The sequence below is a fragment of the Trachypithecus francoisi genome, unplaced genomic scaffold (assembly GCF_009764315.1).
Source record: "Trachypithecus francoisi isolate TF-2019V2 unplaced genomic scaffold, Tfra_2.0 Lachesis_group1, whole genome shotgun sequence".
In the NCBI taxonomy this organism is placed as follows: Eukaryota; Metazoa; Chordata; class Mammalia; order Primates; family Cercopithecidae; genus Trachypithecus; species Trachypithecus francoisi.
This window is the reverse complement of record NW_022681454.1, coordinates 23,990,886-24,018,310: the sequence shown is the minus strand read 5'-3', so window position 1 is coordinate 24,018,310 and position 27,425 is coordinate 23,990,886. Positions and strand designations below refer to the sequence as shown.

The 27,425-nt window shown below is 42.7% G+C and overlaps 1 pseudogene; it reads right to left on the bottom strand.

Moving 5' to 3' along the window:
• The window catches only part of LOC117086269, a 53,732-nt pseudogene that overhangs the window by 13,541 nt on the left and 12,766 nt on the right, over positions 1-27,425 (bottom strand).

Below are 27,425 nucleotides of genomic sequence, written 5' to 3'. Positions count from 1 at the left end.
GATACTGGGCTGATGACACTGGAAAGCTGATATTTTAACCTGGGGCTGCACCCATCATCCCCTCAATTCCATCAGTGTAGCAGATCTACCAGGTCAGGGCATACTGCAAAAACCAATAGCTTTTCTGCCAGACAAGACTGACTTGATTTGAAATGAATATGGAAAATATCCCATGCCCCCAGACATCATGGAAAAGAGTAGTTGATTCACAATAGTGATTTCATTAGCAAACAAATAGGGAAGGTCAATGTTGCAGTTAGTCTGTGGTTATAATACTGGTTAGGATAAGCAACAGATCAGAAGCATAGCCAGAAATTTAACAGGGAGCTCTAAGTAACTAGACAGCCATAGTGAGCCTTGTTAAGCTCCAAAACATCCCTAAAGGTCTGAAAGGCTGTGGTTATGTGCAAGGCTGACTGCATGTGCAGAAAAGACTGAAGAGAACACTAGTTATGTAGATATGCCTGGCTGAATGTGAGATCTTGCGTACACGCAAAGAAGGCACAAAATCTCCATAGAAGGTAAGAGCAGGGACAGAACTGTAAACTGCCTGAACTTTAAATGTGTTCTGCAATCCATATAGTGATCCATCAGCAAAAGGTAGAAGCCTTACTGACTTGATGTGTTTGAGCACAACCTCTGATCAATTAATAAGCTATGCTGAACCAAGGGTTAACAACAGGAATTAAAATTTATGAAAAAATAAGAACAAAAAAGAAACTTTAGCAGAGATATCACAGCCACACATTACAGTAGAGAGACTTTACAGAATAAGTCCAGGAAAGTCAATGCACAATCAAAATCAGCAGTAACAACTCCTGGAGAGAGGGTGAGAATTTACAGTTGCTAAAATATACTATTTAAAATTCTAATTTCCAGCAGGACGTGGGGGCTCACACCTGTAATCCCAGCACTTTGGGAGGCCAAGGCAGGAAGATCACGAGGTCAGGAGATCAAGACCATCCTGGCTAACACAATGAAATCCTGTCTCTACTAAAAATACAAACAAACAAACAAAAATTAGCCAGGCATGATGGCGAGCACCTGTAGTCCCAGCTACTTGGGAGGCTCAGGCAGGAGAATGGCATGAACCTGGGAGGTGGAGCTTGCAGTGAGCCGAGATTACACCACTGCACTCCAGGCTGGGTGACAGAGCAAGACTCCATCTGAAAAAAAAAATTCTAAAATTTCTAATTTCCAAAAACTGTTGTAAGACATCAAAAGAAACAGGAAAGTGGAAAAAGCTCAGGGGAAAAGTCAATAGAAATTATCTCTTAGAGGTCTTCTAAGATGTCAGACTTTGCAGGAAAAATTTCAAAGCAGCTAGTAAAATTATGTTCAAAAACTAAAGGAAATTATATTTTATAAGTTAAGGGAAATTATAATGACAATGACTCATCAAATAGAGAATATCAACACACAGATGGGGATTTTATTTTAAAAAGAACCAAATGGAAGACTAGAGTTGAAAAATAAAGTAAGTAAAATGGAAAGTACACTAAAGGGGCTCAACACCAGATCTGAGATACCATAATAAAAAATCGGTGAACTTGAAGATAAATCAATAACAATTATCCAATCTGAAAAAATTTTAAAAATGAAGAAAATTGAACAGATTCTCAGACAGCTGTGGAACTCCATCAAGCATAACAACATTCATGTAATGGGAATCCTGGAACAAGAGAAGTGGGAAAAGGGGCATAAAAATATTTGAAGAGGCCGGGCACAGTGGCTCAAGCGTGTAATCCCAGCACTTTGGGAGGCCGAGACGGGCGGATCACGAGGTCAGGAGATCGAGACCATCCTGGCTAACACGGTGAAACCCCGTCTCTACTAAAAATACAAAAACTAGCCGGGCGAGGTGGCGGGCGCCTGTAGTCCCAGCTACTCAGGAGGCTGAGGCAGGAGAATGGCGTAAACCCGGGAGGCGGAGCTTGCAGTGAGCTGAAATCTGTCCACTGCACTCCAGTCTGGGCGACAGAGCAAGACTCCGCCTCAAAAAAAAAAAAAAATTTGAAGAAATAATTGCCAAAAACTCCAGATTTGATAAGAGACATTAATCTACACATTTAAGAAGTTCCATGAACTCCAAGTATGATAAGTACAAATAGATCTACATCTAGATACACAAGATATAAATTGTTGAAAGCTAAAGACAAGCTTGAAAACAGCAAGAGAAAAATAACTCATCATATATAATGGGGCAACAATACAATTACCAGCTGACTCCTTATCAGAAACAATGGAGGCCAGAAGACAGCCGGAGGACATATTGAAGGTGCTGGGGAAGAAACATCTGACCACAAGAAATTATATTAGATGTCCTCAACAGAGAAAATTGGGAAATTCACAAATATTTGAAAATTAACAATCCACTTCAAAATAACCAATGATTCGAAGAAAAAAGTCACAAAGGAAGTTGAAAAATGTTTTTAAGTAAATAAAAATGAAAACACAACATATCAAAAATTTATTAAGTACAGCTAAAGCAGTACCAACAGGAAAATGTATAGCTTTAAATGCCTATGTTAGTAAAAAAGAAAGATCTTAAATCAATATTTAAGCTTTTGTCTTAAGAAACAAGAATGAAGGAGGAAAGTAAACCCAAAGCATGCAAAGAAAGGAAATAATAAAAAATTACAGTAAAAATCATTGAAATAGAAACAAAATAATTCTAAAAATCAATGAAACGAAAAATTTGCTCCATGAAAAAAATCAGTAGAATTGGCAAATTGTTGACTAGATTGACTAGGGGATAAAAGAGACAGACACAAAAGACAAAAATCAGGACTGAAAGAGGTGAATATTACTACCTATCCTACAGAAATTAAAATAATTACAAGAGATTTATGTAAACAATGTTATGGAAACAAATTAGGTAACTTAAATGTAACTTAAATGAAACTAGAGGATGCACATTATCAAATGAACTCAAGAAGAAATAAAAACATGAATAGACCTATAACAAGAAAAGAAATTGAATTTAAAATCTCTTCACAAAGAAAACCCCAGAGACAGATAGCTTTATTGGTGAATTCTATCAAATGTTTAATTAATAAAAATACTAATCCTTCCAAAACCCTTCCAGAAAATGTAGAGTGGAAACACTTTCCAAAGCATTCTATGAAGCAAGCATTATCCTGATGCTAGTCAAACATATTACAGGGAATTAAAACTACAGACTAATAGTCACATGAATATAGATACAAAACTCCTCAACAAAATATTAGTAAAATGAATCCTGAAACATATAAAAAGGATTAAATACCATGACTGAGTGGGTTTATCTCAGTATTGCAAGATTGGTTTAATATCTGAACATTAATTAGTGTAATGCACTATATTAATAGAATAAAAGACAAAAGCCACACAATTATCTCAACACATACAGGAAAAGCATTTAACAAAATCCAGCACTTATTCAAGTAAAACATTTTCAACAAACTAGGAATAGAAAGGAACTTTTCAACCTGATAAAGGTCATCTATAAAAATCTTACAGCTAATGTCATACTTAATAATGAAAGATTTAGTGCTCTCCCCTCAAGATCAGGAACAAAGCAAGATGTCTCTCGCCACTTTCTACTTAACATTGTGGCTAGAGGTTCTAGCTAGTAAAGTAAGAAAAATATTTTTCAATGAAATGGTTCAGATTAGAAACGAAGAATAAAATGGCTGAATTTTGGTGACGGTTCCAAGACTCTAACATTTACAAAAATCATTGAATCATACATTTAAAACAGGTGAAGTGTCTGGTATATAAATTTTATCTCATGAAGTGGTTTAAGCATTATAGTTGAGTGATGATTCCAAAAGAAAGAGGCCTGGTGGCTCACACCTGTAATCCTAGCCTTTTGGGAGACCAAGGCAGGCAGATCATTTGAGGTCAGGAGTTCTAGACCAGCCTGGCCAACATGATGAAACCCTGTCTCCACTAAAAAACACAAAAATTAGCCATGTATGGTGGTGCATATCTATAATCCCAACTACTAGGCAGGCTGAGGCAGGAGAATCCCTTGAACCTAGGAGGCAGATGTTGCAGTCATCCAAGATCGTGCCACTGCACTCCAGCCTGGGCAACAGAGCAAGACTCTGTCTCAAAAAGAAAGAAAGAAGGAAAAAGAAGGAAGGAAGGAAGGAAGGAAGGAAGGAAGGAAGGAAGGAAAGAAGGAAGGAAGAAGGAAAGAAAGAAAGAAAGAAAGAAAGAAAGAAAGAAAGAAAGAAGAAGAAAGAAAGAAAAGAAAGAAAGAAAGAAAGAAAGAAAGAAAGAAAGAAAGGAAAGAAAGAAAGAAAGAAAGAGAGAGAGAGAAAGAAAGAGGAAGGAAGGAAGGAAGAAGAAAAGGAAAAAGAGGAATTAATACTGGGTATCAAAACAATCAAAACACAGTAAATGCCCAAAGCAATTTGTGCCTCAAGCTGTCATTGATTCCTGCTGTCATTGTTGGAAGTTAAGTGTGTATAGAGTCATGTATGACTTCTATAGAGCTACAGTGCTATCTTTCTCATTGTTCATCAATGTAAGTTTCAGTTCTCTGCCTTCTGGGCACATAGTGTGATTGTACTTGCTGGGTCCCAGTGGTTGATGCAACCATGTATGGCCCGGTTGTGGGTCAGTTCTGGGATCAGACTTGCCAGTGGAAGGAGCTCCAGGGTATTCCTTTTGACTTTCATGGTGACTGGCAATGTTCCACCTGACTGAGACTCTGACAACCCCTAATCAACCTGTGATGGACAAGTAACACAGGTAAAATAAATTATTTGCTGTGCTATGCCCCCTGTGACTTGGAGTATATTTGTCACCAGAGAATAATTCAGTCTCCTGACTGATACAAGGCAGCCTTATTGGAACCCAGTATTTTTTGGTCTGAATCTTAGTCATATCAATTGTCACTAATGGTTGTAGCACCACTTACAGATCAACTGCTATGTGCCATGTGCTCTGCAAGGCACCTGACCTATCCCTAATTCTCATAGCATCACTTCTGAGTAGAAATTACTTTTTCATTTTACAGATGAAAAAACTGAGCCTCACGAAGTCTCAGTAATCTGAAGAAGGAGATATAAGCCTGTCAGTTGCTAATATGAAATGCCCTTATTTATTCAACAAATATTTGCTGTTATTTATTACCTACTGATCATATATGCTAGGCACCAGGAGTATCATGGTGAGCAAGACAATCACAGTTCCTCCTCTGCAGGGTTCAGATGCCACAGCCCTCCCCTAGAGGTTCATTCCGTTGTTTGAGGAGCAGACTGTGGCATCCATGCTTTTCAAAAGCTTCCAGGTAATTCCACTGAGCATCAAGGGTATAAGTCACTGGTTTGGAGTCCAGCAGGCCCAGTTCTTTTGACTCCAAACCCAAAATGTCCAGTCTCGTCGCAAAACCTCTCACTTCTATAGATCCCATGCCGGGTTTGACTGGGCCAAAGCCATCAGCTCCTCATGTCCTCTCCTCATGTCCTCTCATAGACTTCGTCATAATCATCGTTGTACCCTCAGCCGTCTCCCTCTCTTTCTCTGTTGGAGGTATCTGTGTTACAACATAATGTTTGAGCTGGATAAGACCCTAGTTACAAAGATCAGTGGTTTTCTAATGTTTTCAAGCTGTTAATGCCTCTTTCTTCCAAAACAAATTCTTATAAAAGCACAATATATGATGCAGATATTAAAAGAGACCTGAATAGAATTAGGAGTGGGATTCAAAAGTTGCTTTGGCCCCCTTTTCCCTTCTCACCTGGGCAGCTTTCTCCAGAATTCCTAGAGCTCTGAAGAACATAGTTTGAAAACTACCAACATATCCCTATGACCCCATGGAAGCCACTGGTATAGCCCTGCTCCTTCATGAAAACCACTGGTGTAGCCTTATGCCCTCATGAGAACCAGTGGCATAGCTCTACTCACCCATGAAAACCAATGGTATAGCCCTACTCCCTCATGAGAACCACTGGCATAGCCCTGCTCCCCCACGGAAACCACTGGCATAGCCCTACTCTCTCATGAAAACCACTGGCATAGCCCTACTCCCTCATGAAAATCACTGGTGTATCCCTATTCCCCTCATGAAAACTACTGACGTAGCCCTACTCCCCAATGAAAATCACTGGTGTAGCCCTACTTCCTCATGAGAATGACTGGCATAGCCCTACTCCCTCATCCTGTGGGCAGAGCAACTGAGCCCAAGAGGAAAAAGGACTTCCCCAGGACTCCACTACTTCATCAGTGTCAGACACTGGAGCATCTTCTCACTCCCTATCTAGTGCTGGTGCAACTACAACATGGAGCCTCCCACACCATATTCCTCTTAGCACCAATGTTCTTCTAGAATCTGAAAATATCCAACCAAGCAATGGCAGGACCAATCAGAAAAGGCCCTTTGGAGGAAGGAGGGGCTGAACTGAGGCCTGGAGAATGAGTTGGTGTTAGGCAGGCCAAGGGAGGCAGCTTGTATTCGAGCTCAAGGAAGCTGTCTGTGCAAAGGCCCTGAGGTGAGACAGACAGTGGTAACTTCAGCAGCTGACAACTCTAACCAAGTCATAAGAGATGAGGTTGAAGGGCTGGGGGTGGTGGTTCACACCTGTAATCCTAGCACTTTGGGAGGCTGAGGTGGGTGGATCACGGGGTCAGGAGATCGAGACCATCCTGGCTAACATGGTGAAAACCCGTCCCTACTAAAAATACAAAAAATTAGCCAGGCGTGTTGGCGGGCACCTGTAGTCCCAGCTACTTGGGAGGCTGAGGCAGGAGAATGGTATGAACTTAGGAGGCGGAGCTTGCAGTGAGCCAAGATCACACCACTGCACTCCAGCGTGGGTGACAGAACGAGACTCTGTCTCAAAAAACAAAAAGAGAGAGATGAGGCTGAAACTGCTACCAGGGGCCAGATCATGAATGACATCATGCTAAGGAGTTTGAACTTGGCCTTTGTCCTAAAGGCAATGAGAATAACCTGGAGAAATTATATATTACAGAGTCTTTACCCTGGCTGTAGTGAGGAGGATGGTTTAAGTTGACAAAGACTTGACACAGACAGCACAGTTCAGCTGCTGTGATAACACATAAGGGGAAGCAGGGAAGCTTAGTACCAGGGCAGTGAAGGCATGGGCAGACTAAATAGGGAGGCAATATTGGCATGGCCTGATGAATGATCAAGTCGGGAGGATGACAGAAAGGAAAGCACCAAGAGTGGAGGCTGGGTTTATCTCGTGGGTATTTGGGTTAATGGTGATGCCATTCACTGTGATAAGGAACAGAGGAGCAGGGAGCCTGGAGTGAAGAAGGTATGAGAGCCATCCACCAATCAGATGCACTTGTCTCTAAAAATTAGGAAACTCAATCCCAAATGGTTGAGACAATAAGGGTTTGTACGATCTCAAATTACAAGAAGTTTAGAGGCAGGGGAATTTCCAAGCTGGTTAATTCAGGAGCTCAACAAATGTATCAAACACCCAGGTTCTCCTGACTCTGTGCTGTCACTCTCAGTGTATCTGTGGGCACACCTTATGGTAGCAGGATGGCACAGTCGCCCAAGGAGTGGCACTGTCACACACTGAATCAATTTCCTAGGGCTGCCCTAATAAAGTGCCACAAACTGGGAGCTTAAGACAATAGAAATGCATTTTCTCACAGTTCTGGAAGCCAGAAATCCAAAATCAAGGTGTTGGCAGCGTTGGTTCTTCTAAAGGTTCTGAGGGAGGATCTGCTCCATGCCTTTCCCTTAGCATCCAGTGTAGTGTAACATTTGGTGTTCCTTGGCTTACAGCTGCAGAATTCCAATCTCTTCTTCCATCATCAAATGACATTCTCTCTGTGTCTGTATCTTATAAGGGCACCAGTCATATTCGATTAAGGGCTCACTCTACACCAGTACGACCTCATCTTAACTAATTACATCTACAATGAAGTCATTCCCAAACAAGGGCACATTCTGAGGCACCAGGGTTAGAATCTCAATATATCTTTTTGGGGGGACATGATTCAATCCACAAGCCACACCAAGTTAAAATGGGGATATGGCGGTTCATTTTCTGTGTCAACTTGACTGGGCCACAGGGTGATATTTGGTCAAACGTTATTCTGGGTGTTTCTGTGCAGGTATTTTTGGATGAGGTTAACATATGAATCAGTAGACTGAGTAAAGTACATTGCCCTTCCCAATGTGGGTGGGCCTCGGCCAATCAGTTGAAGGTCAGAATAGAGCAAAAAGGATGCCCCTCCATCGAGTAAGAGAGCATTCTTCCTGCCAGACTGCCTTCCAGCTGGAACACTGGCTTTTGTCCTGCCTTCAGGAAACACAAACTCTTCCTGGGTCTACAGCCTATCAACCTTTCAACTGGGATTTACACTGTCAGTTGTCCTCATTCTCAGATCTTGGCATTTAGGCTGGAATTAAATCATTGGCTCTCCTGGGTCTCCAGCTTGCAGATCTTTGGACTTGTGAGCCTGCCTAATACATAATAGCATGAGCCAATTCCTTATGATAACTTTCTCTCTCCCCCCCCACACACACATACACACACACACACACACACACACACATACACACACTGTGATGGTTAATACTGAGTATGAACTTGATTGGATTAAAGAATGCAAAGTATTAATCCTGAATGTGTCCATGAGGGTGTTGCCAAAGAAGACTAACATTTGAGACAGTGGGCTGGGGAAGGAAGACCCACCCTTAATCTGGATGGGCACCACCTAATCAGATATAAAGCAGGCAGAAAAACATGAAAAGGTTAGACTGGCCTAGCCTCCCAGCCTACATCTTTCTCCTGTGCTGGATGCTTCCTGCTCTCGAACATCAGACTCCAGGTTCTTCAGTTTTGAGACTCAAACTGGCTTTCCTTGTTCCTCAGACTGCAGATGGCATATTTGTGGGACTTTGTGATCATGTGAGTTAATATTTAATAACTCTCCTTTATATATATCTATATATCTATTTCATTAATTCTGTTCCTCTAGAGAGCCCTAATACACACACACACACACACACACACACACACACACACACACCTTATTGGTTTTATTTCTCTGGAGAACCCTGACTGATACAGGGGTACTAGCTCTTCTTCTTATCACTTTTACCCCCTTTTTTCTTAGAGCTAAGAAGCCTTACTCAGAAGCTCTATTCTCATTGGCCAAATTTGGCAAATGAGGCTCCAATGATTGCCTTAGACCAATCTGAATTAATCCAAGCGACCAAGGGGAGATGTGGCTACTGGAACAAGATTAAGACTCCAGCATGGAAGAATGAGGAAAGGCCTGCCAGTGCCAGATGCAGCAGAGGGCAGAGAAGTTCAGGGCCAAGCACACCTTGGTCAGGACCCAAGCAGACAGGCGCAGCAGAGAGGAGTCCGCCAGAGACCAACAAACTCAAGTCGAGGCTCTAGTCCAGCGAAACATTTCCTGGTGTATCTTTCTCAAGGCCAGGGCTCATCCCAGCCAATGAGTCAGCTGGAATCTCTAAGTGTGTGGAAATGAGGAGGTGCCGAAGGCAGACCCTGTCATCCAATCTTAACAGGAAGAAATATTTCCCCGGCTAGGGAAATGTAGAGATGTCGAGATTTTGCTCACATGTGTCTTATGACTCATTCTTACCCTTCAGATGAACCTGAAGGCGCTGCTGCCCTTCAGCAAGTCCTCAGTGGCAGGCACATCATCTGTCCCTGAGAGGCAGGCTGTGAGTATCCATTATCACAGAAAGCAAGTCTATCTCCAAGCACTGGGGGTGGCAAAGAACCGTAGACATAGGGTCCCCTCTCTTCGGGCACTTATACTCTACTCCAAATCCCAAAACACAATGCTACAATTAACATCACTCCTCTCTATAGGGAATACTTTCTAAATGCTGATGACCTGACACGTCCATTGCCATTTCTCTCTCACAACAACATAGCGGGTTACCTTTCTAGTTATTTCCATTTTGCAGGTGAGGAAATGGAAGCTCAAAAACATTCCCTCCCTGTTCAATTTACATGAGTGGCAGAGTTGGGACTCACACTCAGCTGTGACACCAAAGCCTGTGTTCCCACCCACAGTATCCATGGGGACAAATAATGCCTATTGGAGTTTCAGAAAGAGAGAAATGTTTGCAGATGGGATAGGGGTAAAGGGCACAGATTTCCTGAAAGGACAGTAGTTTAATGAAGCTCACCTAGAATGATGAATTGAATTTATTCTACACTTTCTTTCCTTTCTCAGTGTGAGCTAGTGAGACACAGTAGGAGCAATGAATCTCCCAAGGTCATGCCACAAGTCACTGGCCAAGCCTGGCCTGTCACTCAAAGCTCTGAATTCCCAGCTCACTGAACTCAGTGGACGAAGCCGCTGTGGTGGGTCTGCGTCAAAATAAGTCTGGAATAAAACACCCACCTACCATGTTTCCCCTTCTTCGACTTTTCCCCACTGTGTCCCCTGTCTTCTCCACAAACAACCTTCTTATGACCCCCTCCCATCGATCCATAAACTGTCCCAGGAAATGCCAGGATCTGAACATGGTATTGGCCATGAGGGATTCGGTCAACTTCTTTGCCTTCTGGCTGCTCTAAATAAACAAAGGGCAGTTCACAAGTTATTAGTAAATACCAAGGCTTAGTTTATTGTATAAAACTTCAATCCAACAAATAAATGAGCCATCAAGTTTGAATTTATGTAGCATTCAAAACACATTAAAGCCATTTGACCATGACAAAGGCCTTTCCTGCTTTGAATGATGAAGCCAGCACTGCAAATACCCTTCGGATGAGACATTAAGCGAGGTCCTTTCAGTTTGTCTCTGGGGACTGCCAAGGTGGAAAGTCAAGATTCTGAAACTGTTGCTAAAGAATTCTTTGGGGAAAATCCCATCCTGGCTGATACCGCCTTTCTCAAAAAAATAGGAAAAAAAAAAAAAACAACTAATTTAAAAAAGCGTTTGTAAACCTATAACAGTCAGAAGAATTAGTCACTCATCTAGCTGACCACTCTTATACCCTTATTTCCCTTAAGATATCCCGGAGAGACACCAGGGAACACATGGGTTCTCACTAAGGGATGCTGGTAGCTTATTCTTTGGGGCTCCAGCTGCTATTGTGGCCTGTCTCTGAGCAGTTTCTCCATCTGCAAATTGGCTGTAATAACTCAAAGGGCGTGATGAGCAATGAATTAGATAATACAGGAAAAAGCATGTTTTAAATTCCAAAGTGCTGTTCAAATAAAAGCTGTCATTATTAATAATATGTAAAGATAAGGTCGGGCCCGGTGGCTCAAGTCTGTAATTCCAGCACTTTGCGAGGCTGAGGCAGACGGATCACGAGTTCAGAAGTTCGAGACCAGCCTGGTCAACATGACGAAACTCCGTCTCTACTGAAAATACAAAAATCAGCCGGGTATGGTGGCGGGTACCTGTAATCCCAGCTACTTGGGAGGCTGAGGCAGGAAAATCGCTTGAACCCGGGAGGCGGAAGTTGCAGTGAGCCGAGACTGTGCCATTGCATTCCAGCCTAGGCAACAAGAGCAAGATTCTGTCTCAAAAAAAAAAGTAAGGATAATAGTTCAGGCTTCATTTTAGTTTGCTTTCTTTTGCTATAGGCAATAAAAAGTTTCTCATTTCTGTGGCTGTTTCTACTTTTGCAAGGAGCTCTTGGAGCTTGCAGCTGCTATTAATGATTATGAGAGTCTCGGGATTTGACACATTGGAGTTGAGCTCCCTCTACAAGGCCTGAGCGTCTGCATAAGCAGGCAAGTTTTAGGCAGGCATCCCCTAGGGATATAGAGAGCCTAGAGGAATTCTATTTGTGTGACCTCCTTCCCAATGCACCCCCCAAGCCCCATCCAAATGAAGATCAAAGACAACATTGAAAGTATCCCCTCCAGGCCAGGCGCAGTGGCTCAAGCCTGTAATCCCGGCACTTTGGGAGGCTGAGACGGGCGGATCATGAGGTCAGGAGATCGAGACCATCCTGGCTAACATGGTGAAACCCCGTCTCTACTAAAAAAATACAAAAAACTAGCCAGGCGCAGTGGCGGGCGCCTGTTGTCCCGGCTACTCGGGAGGCTGAGGCAGGAGAATGGTGTAAACCCGGGAGGCGGAGCTTGCAGTGAGCTGAGATCCGGCCACTGCACTCCAGCCTGGGCGACAGAGTGAGACTCCGTCTTAAAAAAAAAAAAAAAAAAGAAAGTATCCCCTCCAAAAAACACCAAAAAAGTAGAGATCCAATGAGTCTTAGTAGCAGGGGTTGAGAAGGGAATATTTATTCAACAAACAGGAATTGGGCACCCACCATGCACCAGTACTGTGTTGCCTTATGAGTTACAAAGATGAGTAAGATGCAGGCACTGTTTCCCAGGTGAGTCAGACATAACTGAAAATACTCTGTGAGTACTCTGGCCAAACACCATGAGCGACCAGCTGTGTCTTCCTAGAGTCCAGTTCCGCTCCCTTTGCTTCAGGGCCTTTGGGGTTAAGACTCAAATGTGTGTGTACGTTTCTGGTCCATTTCCGTACCTCTTTCTTCCACTTGCAGGGCTCTCAGTCATCACTCCTCAGTCTCAGCTTGGGGTGACCAATCTCAGTGGATGCACCATAAAGATGCCCAATACAAATTCCCTCCTTGAAGGAACTCTGGGTGACACAGCGAAGGGTTTCAAGAGGACAAAGAAGACACAGAAGTCAAAGAGAGTAAATCTGGTTCTTGGTCTCCCGGTTTCTGAACTTTTTTGTATAAAAGCTGGACATAGTTACTAATATTTACTAAATTATTTTTGTGCTATGCACTCAATCTTATTTAATCATCACAACAACCCTGGGAAACAAATATGCACATCCTCATTCTACAACTTAAGAAATGAGGGCCTGGAGCAAATGTCTTCTCCAAGATCTATAGCTGGTAAAGTCAGGATTCAAACTCAGCTCCAACTGATTTCAAATATGGACTCTAAAATGTACACTGCACTGTCCCCAGCCCAAGCTTTTATCTTGGACTCCTTGTTAAAGGCTTCATCTTTTGAAAAACATGCTTTGAGGCTGAGCATGGTGGCTCATGCCTGTAATTCCAACACTTTGGGAGGCCAAGGTGGGTGGGTAACCTGAGGTCAGTAGTTTGAGACCAGCTTGGCCAACATGGTGAAGCCCTGTATCTACTAAAAATACAAATATTAGCTGGACATGGTGACATGTGCCTGTAATCCCAGCTACTAGGGAGGATGAGGCAGGACAACTGCTTGAACCCAGGAGGCAGAGGTTACAGTGAGCCAAGATCATGCCACTGCACTCCAGCCTGGGTGACAGAGTGAGACTTCATCTCAAAAAAAAAAAAAAAGAAAGAAAGAAAGAAAAGAAAAACAAAAAGTTGCTTTGAAGGTTAATGTTCAAGTGAGATGATGAGGGTAGAGCCTCCAGTATAACATCTGGAAGCTACTAAGTATTTGCCACAGACTGAATATTTGTGTCCTATCCAAAATTCATGTGTCAAAACTTCACCCCCAATGTGATAGTATTAGGATGTAGGGCCTCTGGGAATGATAAGGTCATGGGGAGACTAAGCCCCTGAATGGGATTAGTACCTGTATTAGTCCATTTTCACACTGTTGATGAAGACATACCCAAGACTGGACAATTTACAAAAGAAAGAAGTTTAATGGCCTCACAGTTTCACATGGCTAGGAGGCCTCACAATCATGGCAGAAGGTGAAAGTCACATCTCACATGGTGGCAGACAAGAGAAGAGTACTTGCTCAGGGAAACTCCCCTTTACAAAGCTATCAGATCTCATGAGACTTATTGACTATCACAAGAATAGCATGGGAAAGACCCAGCCCCCCATGATTCAATTACCTCCCACTCGGTCTCTCCCACAACATGTGGGAATTGTGGGAGCAACAATTCAAGATGAGATTTGGATGGGGACACAGCCAAACCATATTAGTACCTTATAAAAGGGACCCCAGAGAGGTCCCTCACTTTTCTCACCATGGGAGGACACAGGGAGAAGACAGCCACCTATGAACCTCCTTCAAAAGGAAGCCAGCCCTCATCAGACACTGAATCTGCTGGCATCTTGATCTTGGACTTTGCAACCTCCAGAAATGTGAGAAACAATTTCTGGTGTTTATAAGCCACCTAGTCAATGGTATTCTGCTGTAGCAACCCCAAGAGACTGAGACAGAGTTGAATATATGATAGCTATTTCTCCTACTACTATTATTATGCCATGGTGAGATCTCAGAGAACAGAATCCAGCTTTGGCAGAAGGCACTGAGGACAGCCATGGAGATTATCAATATATTCAGGACACGTCCCACGTCCTAATGGAAAGACACAGCTAAGCAATTTCCTGAGGCTGCCTATGAAAAGAAAGGCAGATCTTTCAGCTAAACCACAAGATTCCTGAGCATGTGTGTCCATCCAACCAACAACATATTTTTAAGCACATCACGTGTACCTGGCACTGAGTATAAAGTGGTGAACAGACGTAGCTGTGTTCCTGTGAAGCTATAGGTGAGGAGGATGGAAAAAGCTAACACATAAGTAAATAAATATGTCATCACAAATTGAGCAAAGCTTGATGAGTGTAATTTATAGAGTGCTGTGCTAGAGGATAATCTAGGAGGTAACCTATTTAGAATAGATGATCAAGGAAGACCTGTCTGAGGAGGTGACATTTAAAACAGACTTGAAGGATAAGAAGCCAGTCAGCAGAAAGGATTGGGGCAAAGTGACTTGAGACTTGCCCAGGAGGCTTCTTAATAGCAAATCTGGTTGGAAAAATGGCCCAACTGCAATGTTTCAACCAATGTTGCAGCAGCAAAAGCTGGTGACAGACCCCTCCTCATCATTGGTGCAGAGACGGGATCATCTGGCTTTGAAGGTGATCCTAGACAGATCCCACCACAGGGAGCTGGGATATACTAAACAAAGACACCCGTAGGGGCTGGTGAGTTGCAGTTCAAATTGTCTCCCAATTCTTCATAAGATGCATTGAATGAAGGGGTTGGAAGTGAATCGGAGGAAAGTGGAGACTGGTCATCCAGTGACCTCGGGTCAGTCTATTTTCCCAAGCCCCGAAAGGAGCACTATTGCTATTTATATTTCAATGTAAATCAAGCCAACTTCAACCAGCAAGGCTGTGTAAACTTGTGTTTAATGTCAGGTTTATATTAATATTTGCATTAACAAGATTGATCGTTTACATAACAATGCCTGCGTAAAGTCTGGGCTAGGTTTGGGTTTATACACATTTACATAATGTTTACAGATTGATTGATTAGACAGACTGTGCATAAATCCAAGTAAACCGCTAGTTGTTTGTTTTTTTCTATTGGGGCTTGGTAGCCTATATCTTAATAAATGGCTAAACTGAACCTAAGTCCTCTATTATAACCTTCACAGAAGATTTAATAGTTCTGCAAAGTAATTTTCACTGAAAAACAGTGAGATGAAATCACTGGGGCTATTTTTTCCCTTAATCTCCAGCACTGAGTGGTTAAAAAGGAGGACACTGGCTTAAACTGTGCTCTAATAGAGATAAAACCAGGCCAGAGGGGGAATATCTGGATTCAAGACTCCTACCTGAGACATTGCTGAGAGTTAATTAGAGAGGCTCAGGTTTGGCAGGGACCTTTCTGGGCCCTGGGAACCTCCACTACCGGCTGGTCAGAAGAGTGAGGTGGAGCGTGGCTTCCTTCCTTTCATGCCCTGAACGCTCTGCCTGGGGAGTAACGATCTGGATACTTAGTCCCCAAGCAGAGGGAAGCTTGAAAAAGGGCAGGAGGAGTAGAAGAGATTTCAGAAGAAAAAAAATACCATGCAAAAAGAAATAAAAACAAGCTAATTTTTTTTTTTTTTTTTGAGATGGAGTTTTGCTCTTGTTGCCCAGGCTGGAATGCAGTGGCACCATCTCAGCTCACTGCAACCTCCGCCTCCCAGATTCAAGCAATTCTCTTGCCTCAGCCTCCCAAGTAGCTGGGATTACAGACATGCAACACCATGCCCGGCTAATTTTTTTTTTTTTTTAATTTAGTAGAGATGCGGTTTCACCATGTTGGTCAGGCTGGTTGCGAACTCCTGACCTCACATGATCCACCCGCCTCCGCCTCCCAAAGTGCTGAGATTACACTTGAGCCATCGCACCCAGCCCAAAAACAAACTAATTTTTAAAATGTTTGTCTGTATTTTGTGTGGACCTCTAAGAGTTTGGTGAATCACTTCCTCTGCTCATGGCACATGGTCTACAGGTCCGTGCAAGGCCCTAAGCTCCATTCTCCAATCCAGTTCATTCCCACCCCTCAAAAGGCACCACTCATGTGCCCTGCAGGTCTCTTTGGAGACTGTAGGAATAAACAAAGACCTACTAAATGAGAATGGGCAAGGGCTCTTTATTCAGAGCTTGTTGTATAGCAACAGACAGCCAACGCCACTTGGGTTTGGCAGAGACTCAAAGGCAGGCAGAGGAGTGAGGAAGCTTAATGGGGGAAAGGGAAAGCTTTGAGTGTGCCCTGATGGGAGGCTGTTGGCCTGAAGAAGCTGGAGGAGACTAAAAGTGGGGCATCTTATGTGATTGGTTGGGGGTGCCTATTTGACTTTCTCTAATTGACCTCGAGTTGGAAGTGGGAACAAAAATTACGAAAGTTGTCAGTTGTTAATCAAGTCCTGGCTATTTGAGATCAATTGTTACAAAAGTTACTGCTTAGCTTCTTGAATTGTTACTAGAGATGGCATCTGACTTTCTAGATGTCTGACTTACAGCAGGCTGGCTTCCTGGGCTGGCTATTGTAGATAAAGTTTTGATTTCCTGGGCAGGTTGCTGCCGGTTGTGAGTCCTAGTTCTGTTTTCAAATATGGTCCTACCACTGTTCGTGTGTACATTCAGTCTCTCAAGATACAGATACCTCACAAAATATGTAGTGTTGTTTTCTGTGGGTATGTTATTAAATAGTATTGTGCTAAAGATCTCTTGATTTTCTTAACCTTTTTTCTTACTCAATAGTATAAGTTAAGGATATATCTGGGTTGCTGTCCATACATAGTTCCTTGGACCTTATGGTTGCAGGTGTTACATACTGTGCCCCCACCAGGACACACTTTCCACATTTTATAAAAAGTTGCCTCTGGTATCCACCATCACTAACAGCACTGAGATTATTATCTTCATATTTGTTCAATTAAAGGATGGTTTGCGAGAGTTCCCTGTTTATATACCCAGGATAGGAGGGTTGAGTCATAATATATGTGTTTCTTAGTGTCAGTATATACCACCAGATTGTTCTCAGAATGGTTATAAATGTTTATATTCTATGAACAGTGCATGAGAGTTCTCATTTTCCCACATCCTTGCCAACGCTTGGTAGTAGCAGGCTTTCTTTCTTTCTTTCTTTCTTTTTTTTTTGACACAGGGTCTCCCTTTGTCACCCAGGCTAGAGTGCAATGGCACAATCTTAGCTCATTGCAGTTTCAACTTCCCGGCTCAAGCGATCCTTCCGCCTCAGTTTTCTAAGTAGCTAGGACTACAGGCACACACCACCATGTCCAGCTAATTTTTTGTATTTTCATAGAAACAGGGTTTTGCCATGTTGTGCAGGCTAGTCTCAAACTTTCTGAACTCAGGCAATCTGCCTGCCTTGGCCTCCCAAAGTGCTGGGATTACAGCCACTGCACCCAACCAGTGGTAATAGGCTTTCTATTTATGGAAAATAGGATGGTATTCAGTATCTACTTCATTGATGTTTTAATTTTCCACTCATTTATTACAAGTGAGTGAACATCTCATCACATAGCTATTACACATACAAGATTTTCATTTCCATGAAGTGTCTATTCATACATTTTTACTTGGTTTTCTTGTCCTTTTCCTTGTTGACTTGCAGAAACTCCTCATTTATTCTAGATGTCAATCCTTTGTTGGTTTTGAAGGTTGCAAATGTTTTCTCCTACTCTGTCATCTTATTAAACAAAATTTCTGAATTTTAAAGGAAACAAATCCATCAATTCTTTGTGCATTTTGGGGCCACTATCTTAGAAGTTCTTCCCTAGCTTTAAGGACTCAAAAATAATCTCTTCTACTGCTATCAGTTTTACTGAAGAACCGGGTTTTTAACCAGATTGGCATTAATCTGGAATTCAAGATGTCAGTGAACTTGGATGGGAAAAAAAAATACATTTTTATTTTCAGTAACCTCTAAGGGACATTTAGTATTTCTTCTGATTATGAATGTGGGCAACAAGCCACAGTGGTAGTAGTAGGCTTTCAATTTTGTCTCCAAAAAATATATATTTTTAGCTTACATTACCATTGTTGCATATATTTCAAAATTGTTTTTGAGTGCCACATTTCAAAATTGTTATAGTTGTTAGATTTGCTGCCAGATCTGAGTAATGCTTGTATTATTCCATTTTCATGAATATTAGTCCATTTTCACCCTTCCCAAGACTGGGAAGAAAAAGAGGTTTAATTGGATCTACAGTTCCATGGCTGCGGGTCCTCAGAATCACAGCGGGAGGCAAAAGGCACTTCTTACATGGCAGTGGCCAGAGAAAAATGAGAAGGATGCAAAGCAGAAGGATAAAACCACCAGATCTCATGAGACTTATTCACTACCATGAGAACAGTATGGGAGAAACCACCCCCATGATTCAAATTGTCTCCCACTGGGTCTCTCCCACAACATTTGGGAATTAAGGGAGTGCAATTCAAGATGAGATTTGGGTGGGGACACAGAGCCAAACCATATCAATGCTTTAATACAGAAGCGTGTATTTTTCTTCACAAGTTTTAAAATTTGTACATAATTGTTTCTTTTGATAATCCTATTTTATTTTATGCATTTAAAAATGTTATTCTGAGGAGTCTATAGTTTCCTCAGATTACCAAAAAGCTATATAGTAACAACACTGTTTTATAGCTATACCTTTCACAATTAGGTCTTAATCTGAAGTTCATCTTTGTATATGGTTTGAGTCAAATTCCTGATTCACACCATATGCCAATACCATATGCAGAGTAATCCTTTCCTTCCCCATGGACTGATTTCTGGTGTCATCTTTATTATGACAAACTTTCCATTCATACCCAAGTCATCCCCTGAGTTTCTGTTCTATTCTGTCAATCATCGCCTGATCCAAACTTTTAAGATGTAGAGCAGGAGGGATGGAGAGTGGAATTGGGCACACCGATGATGTCTGCATTTGGAAGTTTATTTTATTTTGGTTTTATTATTACATGTTAATTTTTTCTGTATTTGTTTTTAATATAAAAATTAAAGAGAGACTTTTTAAAATATCAGTAAAAATGTATGATTTAGGATTGCTGGATTTTGGATAAGATTACTTAGTTCTCTGACACTCTATATCAGGAAATCACAAACTTTTTTTTTTTTGTAAAGGGCCAGATCGTAAGTATCTTAGGGTTTATAAACCCGAGCTTCTCAATTCTGCCCTTGCAGCATGAAAGCAGTCACAAACAATGTGGGAGTAAATGAACTTAGCTGTTCCAATAAAACTTTATTTACAAAAACCTGCTGGCTGAATTTGGCTTACAGACTATAGTTTTCCATCCCCTATCCTGTATCACTTGAGATATTTTCTTCCCTATATAAGGTAGCAATGTTCTTTACTGTGAAACTCATCAAAGACATTATTATCTTTGATTAAAGACCCCTATCTGTGGAGCTGGGCATTAGATGTCAACATTTGCTATCCCAGCAGTATTTATAACAGACAACATAATAGAAAATTATATCATAAAAGATAACCCAAATAGCCAGAAGTAAGAAAACTATTAAGACAATTATGATAAATCCAAATAATAGAATATTACATAGACATTTAAAATGTTTATGTAATTTTTAAATAAGATGCACATGTTTATAATATGCCAACTTTTAAATGAGAATAAAAATAATACATATAAAATATAAACTATGTTTTAAAATTCATAGAGGAAAGTCTAAAAGGAAAAACATTAGTGACAGATCTGGGTACAGATCTGAGTGAAATTATGAATGATTTTTACTATCTTCTGAATATGTGTCTGTATTTTCTATTTCTACAGCAGACCTGTATTAATATTAAAATAAAATGCTGTATTGTTTTAGTGTAAAGAAAGTTTAAAGGATGGCACCCACAAAAAAGTCTGCATAAATCCACTTAACGTCAAGAAGCATTGAGCAGATGGACAATGGAAATGCTCATTTAGTAACAGCCCAATAATTCAGAATATCAAGTCAAACCAAAGCCATTTGTAACTTTAATCTGGGTATTGAAAAAAAAGCAATTAATAGTAAAAAATATTTCAGAAAATATTTATTAACACTGGAGACTCTTATCAGAGTCACTCATAGTATGCTAAGAGTTTCTCAGGGATTGTCTTGATTAATCTTTCCAAAAGCCGTCTAAGATAGGTACTGCTAATATAATCATCATCATCATCATCCCCATTTTATAGAGGAGAAAACTGAGGCTTATGCCCTTAAGAACTCGGTTCAAGCTCTATGTACCTAGAAAGTAATGGAGATTGGGTGCAAATCCAGGGAGATATGATGCCCAACCAAGCACTGAAGAAATTGAACTCCTATAGAACTTCAGAAATACCTAATAGAAGCATGGCATTTCAGGCCAGGCACAGTGACTCAGGCCTGTAATCCCAGCGCTTTGGGAAGCCAAGGCAGGCAGATCACCTGAGGTCAGGAGTTCGAGACCAGCCCAACCAACATGGAGAAACCCTGTCTCTATTAAAAATACAAAATTAGCCAGGTGTGGTGGTGCATGACTTTGATCTCAGCTACTTGGGAGGCTGAGGAAGGAGAGTCACTTGAATCCAGGAGGTGGAGGTTGCAGTGAGCTGAGATTGTGCCATTTCACTCCAGCCTGGGCAACAAGAACAAAATTCCATCTCAAAAAAAAAAAAAGAAAGAAAGAAACATGGTATTTCCATCAGGTGAGGTGGTAGTTTCAAGTGGGGTTATTAATTATTCACAGCAACAGTTCCCAACAGGATCTCTGTTTGCCAAAATTTGATCTAGCTGTCTTTATGTTCTGATCTCTGGAAAAGCTGCATTTCTTTAAAAATGCTCTCCAGTCAAACCTTTCACTGGTTCAGACAGGAAGTCATCATGTCTTCCTTCCAGCTCACCCCTTTGCATCCCTTCTGTTTCAGAATTACAGAGCTTGTATTTTCCAGCAATGCACTGCAGTAGTTGCAGTGAGAGGGCTTTGACTTTGGATGGTTTCCTCAGGAAGGCACACACTAGGCTTTATGTGCCATACTCCTTGTATTAGTCTGTACTCACACTACTATAAATAATATCCCGAGACTGGGTAATTCATGAAGAAAAGAGATTTAATTGACTCACAGTCCCACAGGCTGTACAGGAAGCATGGCTGGGAGGGCTCAGGAGACTTACAATCATGGCAGAAGGGTGAATGGGAAGCAAGGACATCCTCACATGGTGGCAGGAGAGAGAGAACAAAGGGGGAAGTGCTATACACTTTTAAACAAAGAGATCTCATGAGAACTCACTATTGTGAGAATAGAAAGGGGGAAATCCACCCCCATGATCCAATCACCTTCCACTAGGTCTCTCCCTCAACACTGGGGATTACAATTCACCATGTGATTTGGGTAGGGGCACAGAGTCAAACCATATCATTCCAATCATTCCACCCTGACCCCTCCCAAATCTTATGTCCTTCTGACATTTCAAAATGCAGCCCTCTTTTCACAGCATCACTAGGCAATACCCTAGTGAGGACTCTGTGCAGGGGCTCCAATCCGACATTTCCCCTATGCCTGCCTGAGTAGATGCTCTCCATGAGGGCTCTGCCTCTGCAGCAGACTTCTGCCTGGACATCCAGGCATTTCCATACATCCTCTGAAATCTAGGTGGAGGCTTCCAAATCTCAACTCTTGCCTTCTGCACACCTGCAGGCCCAACACTGCATGGAAGGCACCAAGCCTTGGGGCTTGTGCCCTCTGAAACAATAACCCAAGCTGTACCTTGGCCCCTTTCAGTCATGACTGGAGCTGGAGCAGGTGGGATGCAGGGCACCATGTCCTGAGCATGTTGTACAGAGCAATGAGTCCCTGGCCCTGGCCCACCAAACCACTTTTCCCTCCTAGATCTCCAGGCCTCTGATAGGAGGGGCTGCCACAAAGGTCTCTGAAATGCACTGGAGTCATTTTCCCCATTTTCTTGGCTATTAACCTTCAGCTCTTCTTTACTTATGCAAATTTCTACAGCCTTAAATTCCTCCGTAGAAAGTGGGTTTTTCTTTTCTACCACATGGTTGGGCTGTGAATTTTCCAAACTTTTATGTTCTGCTTCCCTTTTAAATACAAACTCTAGTTTCAGGTCATTTCTTTGTTTATGCAAATGAGCATAGGCTTTTAGAAGCAGCCAGGCCACATCTTGAATGTTTGCTGCTTAGAAATTTTTTCCATGACATACCCTAAATCATCTCCCTCAACTTCAAAGTTCCACAGATCTCTAGAGCAGGGGCACAATGCCACCAGTCTCTGCTAATGCATAGCAAGAGTGAACTTTACTCCGTTTCTCAATAAGTTCCTTATCTCTACCTGAGACCACCTCAGCCTGGACTTCCTTGTCCATATCACCATCAGCATTTTGGTCACAACCATTCAACAAGTCTACGAAGTTCAAAATATTCTCTCATCTTCCTATCTTATTTTGAGCCTTCCAAACTGTTCCAACCTCTGCCCATTACCCAGTTCCAATGTAACTTCCACATTTTCACATATCTTTATAGCAATACCCCACTTCTTTGGTACCAATTCTCTGTATTAGTCCACTCCTGCACTGCTATAAAGAAGTACCTGAAACTGTGTAATTTGTAGATAAAAGAGGTTTAATTGACTCACAATTCCACAGGCCATACAGAAGCCATGGCTAGGGAGGCCTCAGGAAACTTACAATCATGGAAGATGGTGAAGAGGAAGCCAGCACATCCTACATGGCTGGAGCAGGAGGAAGAGAAAGTGAAGAGGGAAGTGCCACACACTTTTAAACAACCAGATCTCATGAGAACTCACTATCTCAAGAACAGCAAGGGTGAAATCTGCCCCATGATCCAATCACCTCCCATCAGCCCCTCCCCCAACACTGCGGATTACAATTCAACATGAGATTTGGGTGGGGACACAGAGCCAAACCATATCACTCCTCACGTGTACTTGTCATACTGACTTCTCTTGCCTTGCTCCAACAGACCCTGCTGCCTCCTACCGGAGGCATTTGCATTTGCTGTTCCTTCTGCCTACAATAGCTGTTCCCAAAATCGTCTAATGGCTGACTCTTCATCATTCAGGTCTCAGCTCTAACGTTACCATCCAGAGAGCCCTCCATTCTATCTGTATCTAATATCACCCCCAATCCTCTGCCCAGCATGAGCAATTCCATTCCTGTTATTTGATGCATTTTGTTTCTTCATAGCACTGCACCTGTTTGTAACCATCTCGTTAATTTTTAAATGCGTGTTGTTTATGCCCTCCGTTAGAATAATAGTTCTTTGTGGACAAAAACCCAATACACAGTTTTTGCTACATTCCCTGTTCCTGGTACCTAGGAGGGTCTCAGTAAAGATTGACTGAGTAAGGCCAGGCTTGGTGGCTCATGCCTATAATCCTAGCACTTTGGGAGGCTGAGGTGGGCAGATCAGGTGAGTTAAGGAGTTCAAAACCAGCCTGGCCAACATAGTGAAACCCCATCTCTACTAAAAGTACAAAAATTAGCCAGGTATGGTGGTGTGTGCCTGTAATCCCAGCTACTTGGGAGGCTGAGGCAGGAGAATCGCTTGAACCCAGGAGGCGGAGGTTGCAGTGAGCTGAGATCACACCACTGTACTCCAGCCTGGGCAACAAAAGCAAATCTCCATCTCAAACAAACAAACAAACAAAAGATTAACTGAGTAAATGATCCCATTTAATTTTCCCAAAAACTCATAAAGCAGATGCTGCTCTACAGTTGAGGGAACTCAGAGAAGTTAAACAATTTCCCAGGTCACGCAGCTAAAAACTGGGGAGGACAGGGGTTTGAAGACAGGGTTTGTCTACCTCTCATTATTTTAATCACCGCTGATGACAAGGAGATTCTCTCCCTAGGGCTATAGGAATAGCTGAACATGAGACACCTAACACTGGACAGCTAAGATCAGCAGCCGTTTACTAGTGACATATGCTCACACTCAAAGAGAAGAATTGCTGCACCATGCAGGGCCACACAGGAGGTGCAGTCGAGCACAGAGTGAACCACAAGAGGTTGTGGAAGGCGGGCTGTGTAGTATTAAGAGGGTGGGGTCCCCCTTGGTTCCCATGAGAGGATAGATTGGCTTGTTTAGATAATTCTGCAGACTAGCAGAGAACTGAAGCTTGCTACTCAGGGATAAGCAAGAGATACACCTGGCTCATTTAACAAGAAGGGTCCTTTGGTCACTGGACTCTATCTGTGGGACTCTAGAGTGGGAAGGGGAACTTGTGATTAGGCATTTGAGATCCTCCCAATATTACCAGATGTTAAGGTACAGATAATATTGGACCTTAATTTTAAGCCTTACACCAACCCCATATTAGAAACCACATGAACATTAAAAGAGAAAACAGGAGGACTGGTAGTAAGGAGATGAGGTAGAAGTGGCCTTTGAATAAGGCAGCCTAAAAATAGAGTCAGTCAGCGCCCCCTCAAGAAGATGTATGGTTCTTTCCAAATGCCTTACAATCTTCCAGAAATTCTTTCTTATTTCAACAATACTGCAAAATTGGCAAGGCTGGTCTCTCTGGGAAGAACCTCAAGGGCAATATTTTAGGGCATTTGAGCTCACGAGGATGATAGACGATGGCTGACTTGCATCCTGGAACCGGTTCAACACCTAACCATAATACCAATGCGTTTTGCTAGTATGGTTTTAAACAACCAGAAAAATCAAGCTTTATTGATGGGGAAACATAATATCTTCTTGGAAGTGGGCCCTGCTTTGTGCAAAGAGAGTATACACAATGTTCCAACTATAGATAACTGACCCAGGAGTCTTCTGGGGCTATAGGAATAGCTCATTAAAAGGAAGAACTCATTAAAAGCAGCATGATTGGCATCTAAGTCATGTCACTCTTGCCTGCATTTTAGATACTTAGTTGTGTCAAATATCAAATTATTTTCATCTGTGTGGGATGAAGAGCTGTTTGAAGCTCTTGCTCATTTTGCTTTGGTCATGTGTGTGTTGTTGTCATTGTGATGTTCTTATCTTCATCTCTGAGATTAAATTATTTCTGCACTTTTATGCACCCATGCAAAAGAGAGGAGGTGAGCATTGAGGCCAATAGTCCTCTAACTGGCTGGGGAGATGTGCAACCTTTTTAAATGCATTGCTTGGAGATGTATCTCCTATGCGCCTTCCCTCCCCACTTAAGTGTGCACATGTGCACACATCACACACACACCACACACACACACAGCTGTGCACTAATGCCACAGACAGTCTGGGTCGAGCCTACCTTTGCCATTTGCCACCTCCCTCTTTCACCCCTGCTGTAGAGAATATTTGCAGACATTTCAATGTCTTCACCTCCTGACAGTCCTGCTGTTTGGAATGCTTTTCCCCACCACTCTCCTCTCTCCTTCACCTGCCACTTCACCCTGTTTCACTGGTTGACTCACACTCACCCTTCAGAGCTCACTTCTGCACAGAGGTATACACTTTAATTAGAACCCTGCATTTCCCCTTTGTCATTCTCTGTGTTTGGAGGCTGCCCTGGGCTTGCACACAGCAGGCCCTTCAGCTACAATATGGAATGTGGTCAGATGACAGGGGCAAGACCACAGCACCAGCCAGGAGGGTTGTGCCTGTTCATTTCTTTCTTTCTTTTTTTTTGAGACAGAGTCTCGCTCTGTTGCCCAGGCTGGAGTGCAGTGGCATGATCTCTGCTCACAGCAACCTCCACCTCCCGGGTTCAAGCAGTTCTCTGCCTCAGCGTCCTGAGTAGCTGGGATCACAGGTGCCCACCACCATGCGTGGCTAATTTTTTGTATTTTTAGTACAGACAGGGTTTCACCATCTTGGCCATGGCCAGGCTGGTCTTGAACTCCTGGCGTCGTGATCCACCCACCTTGGCCTCCCAAAGTGCTGGGACCACAGGCGTGAGCCACCGTGCCTGGCCACACCTGTGCATTTATTTCCCTGAATTGTTCTCAAATTGGTCTTCTTCCTTTCAACCCTGTTTCCTGCCCGTTTCATACCACCATTGATATCCCATAAAATACGTTAGCAGCCTTTTAACTGGCCCTGCCTCAAGGGTTGTCCTGCCCAATCTGATGAGGCAAGAGGCACAATCTTTTGCCTTGGGCTTCATTCCTGGATTCTGTACTATAGAGGGCCCAGCTCCGGCTCTCGGGGCTCTTGGGTCTCAGCTGCACCCCTCCCTATGGAACAAGGAGTCTGCAGGCTAAATGAATGTTCCCAACAAAGCGCTATCTCCTCCTCCACCCCCAGAGGATTCCAGATTAGAATGCAGATACCCATTAGAATGCATTCCTCATATTCCAGCCCTGAGCCAATTCTGGGCTTGCACAGCACTCCTCCCCTGAAGGTGGAGCTACTGCTAGTGTCCACACTACCAGGCCTTGAAGTGTGGTTCAGGGGTAGCAGTTTCCCTGGGAGTGGGCTGTGGAAGGAGACTGGACACAGAATGGTAAAAACACACACCCGCCCAAGTCGGGAGAATCTGGGGAGGGAAAAGACAAGAAGCAGGCAGCAGGCTGTAGGCCCCGCAGATGGGAGGACAGGCTGAGGTTGCTCCCTGTCTTCAATCCTCAAGGACTCCCTACTTCTTTCAGGAAATAATGCAAACCCCTTAGCATTGAAATAAGGCCCCAAGGGAGCGTTCCCCTTCTGTACTTCTCCAACTTCGACCATGTCTCACAGTTTTTCTTTCAAATTCTCATTCCAGACCCACTAAACAATTTGCATGCCCTTAGCAAATAATTGATCCTATTTTATCATGACTCCTTTACTTTCTGGCCCACTTTTCCCCACTAGACTGTGTGCTTCTTGTCATGTCTTGTCCTCTGCAGACGTCTCCCCAGCATCCAGGATTGGGCTTGGCACACAGTAGACTTCTGCGAAATACGGTATGTTGGGGGAGGAGAGAAAGCAGGAAGGGGCCACAAGAGCTGTGTTTCTGCCTGTAGGATTTGTACCCCTGAACCTCTGAGAGCAACGCCAGACCACATGGCAACACTCTGGGATGCTTAGACTTTAGTTGAGTTCAGGAATAGGGGAAAAAGTGAGTGGGAAGAAGATAGAATAAGTAACGAGAAATATTTGTATGGAGATAATGATGAGAAACAAGCCTTCATTAGAAATTCTTCCAGAATCAGAAGCTGCAGTTCCCACCCTGGCTCTGCCAGGAGCTTGATGTGTGGACTCTAGTTCAAGGCATTGCCTG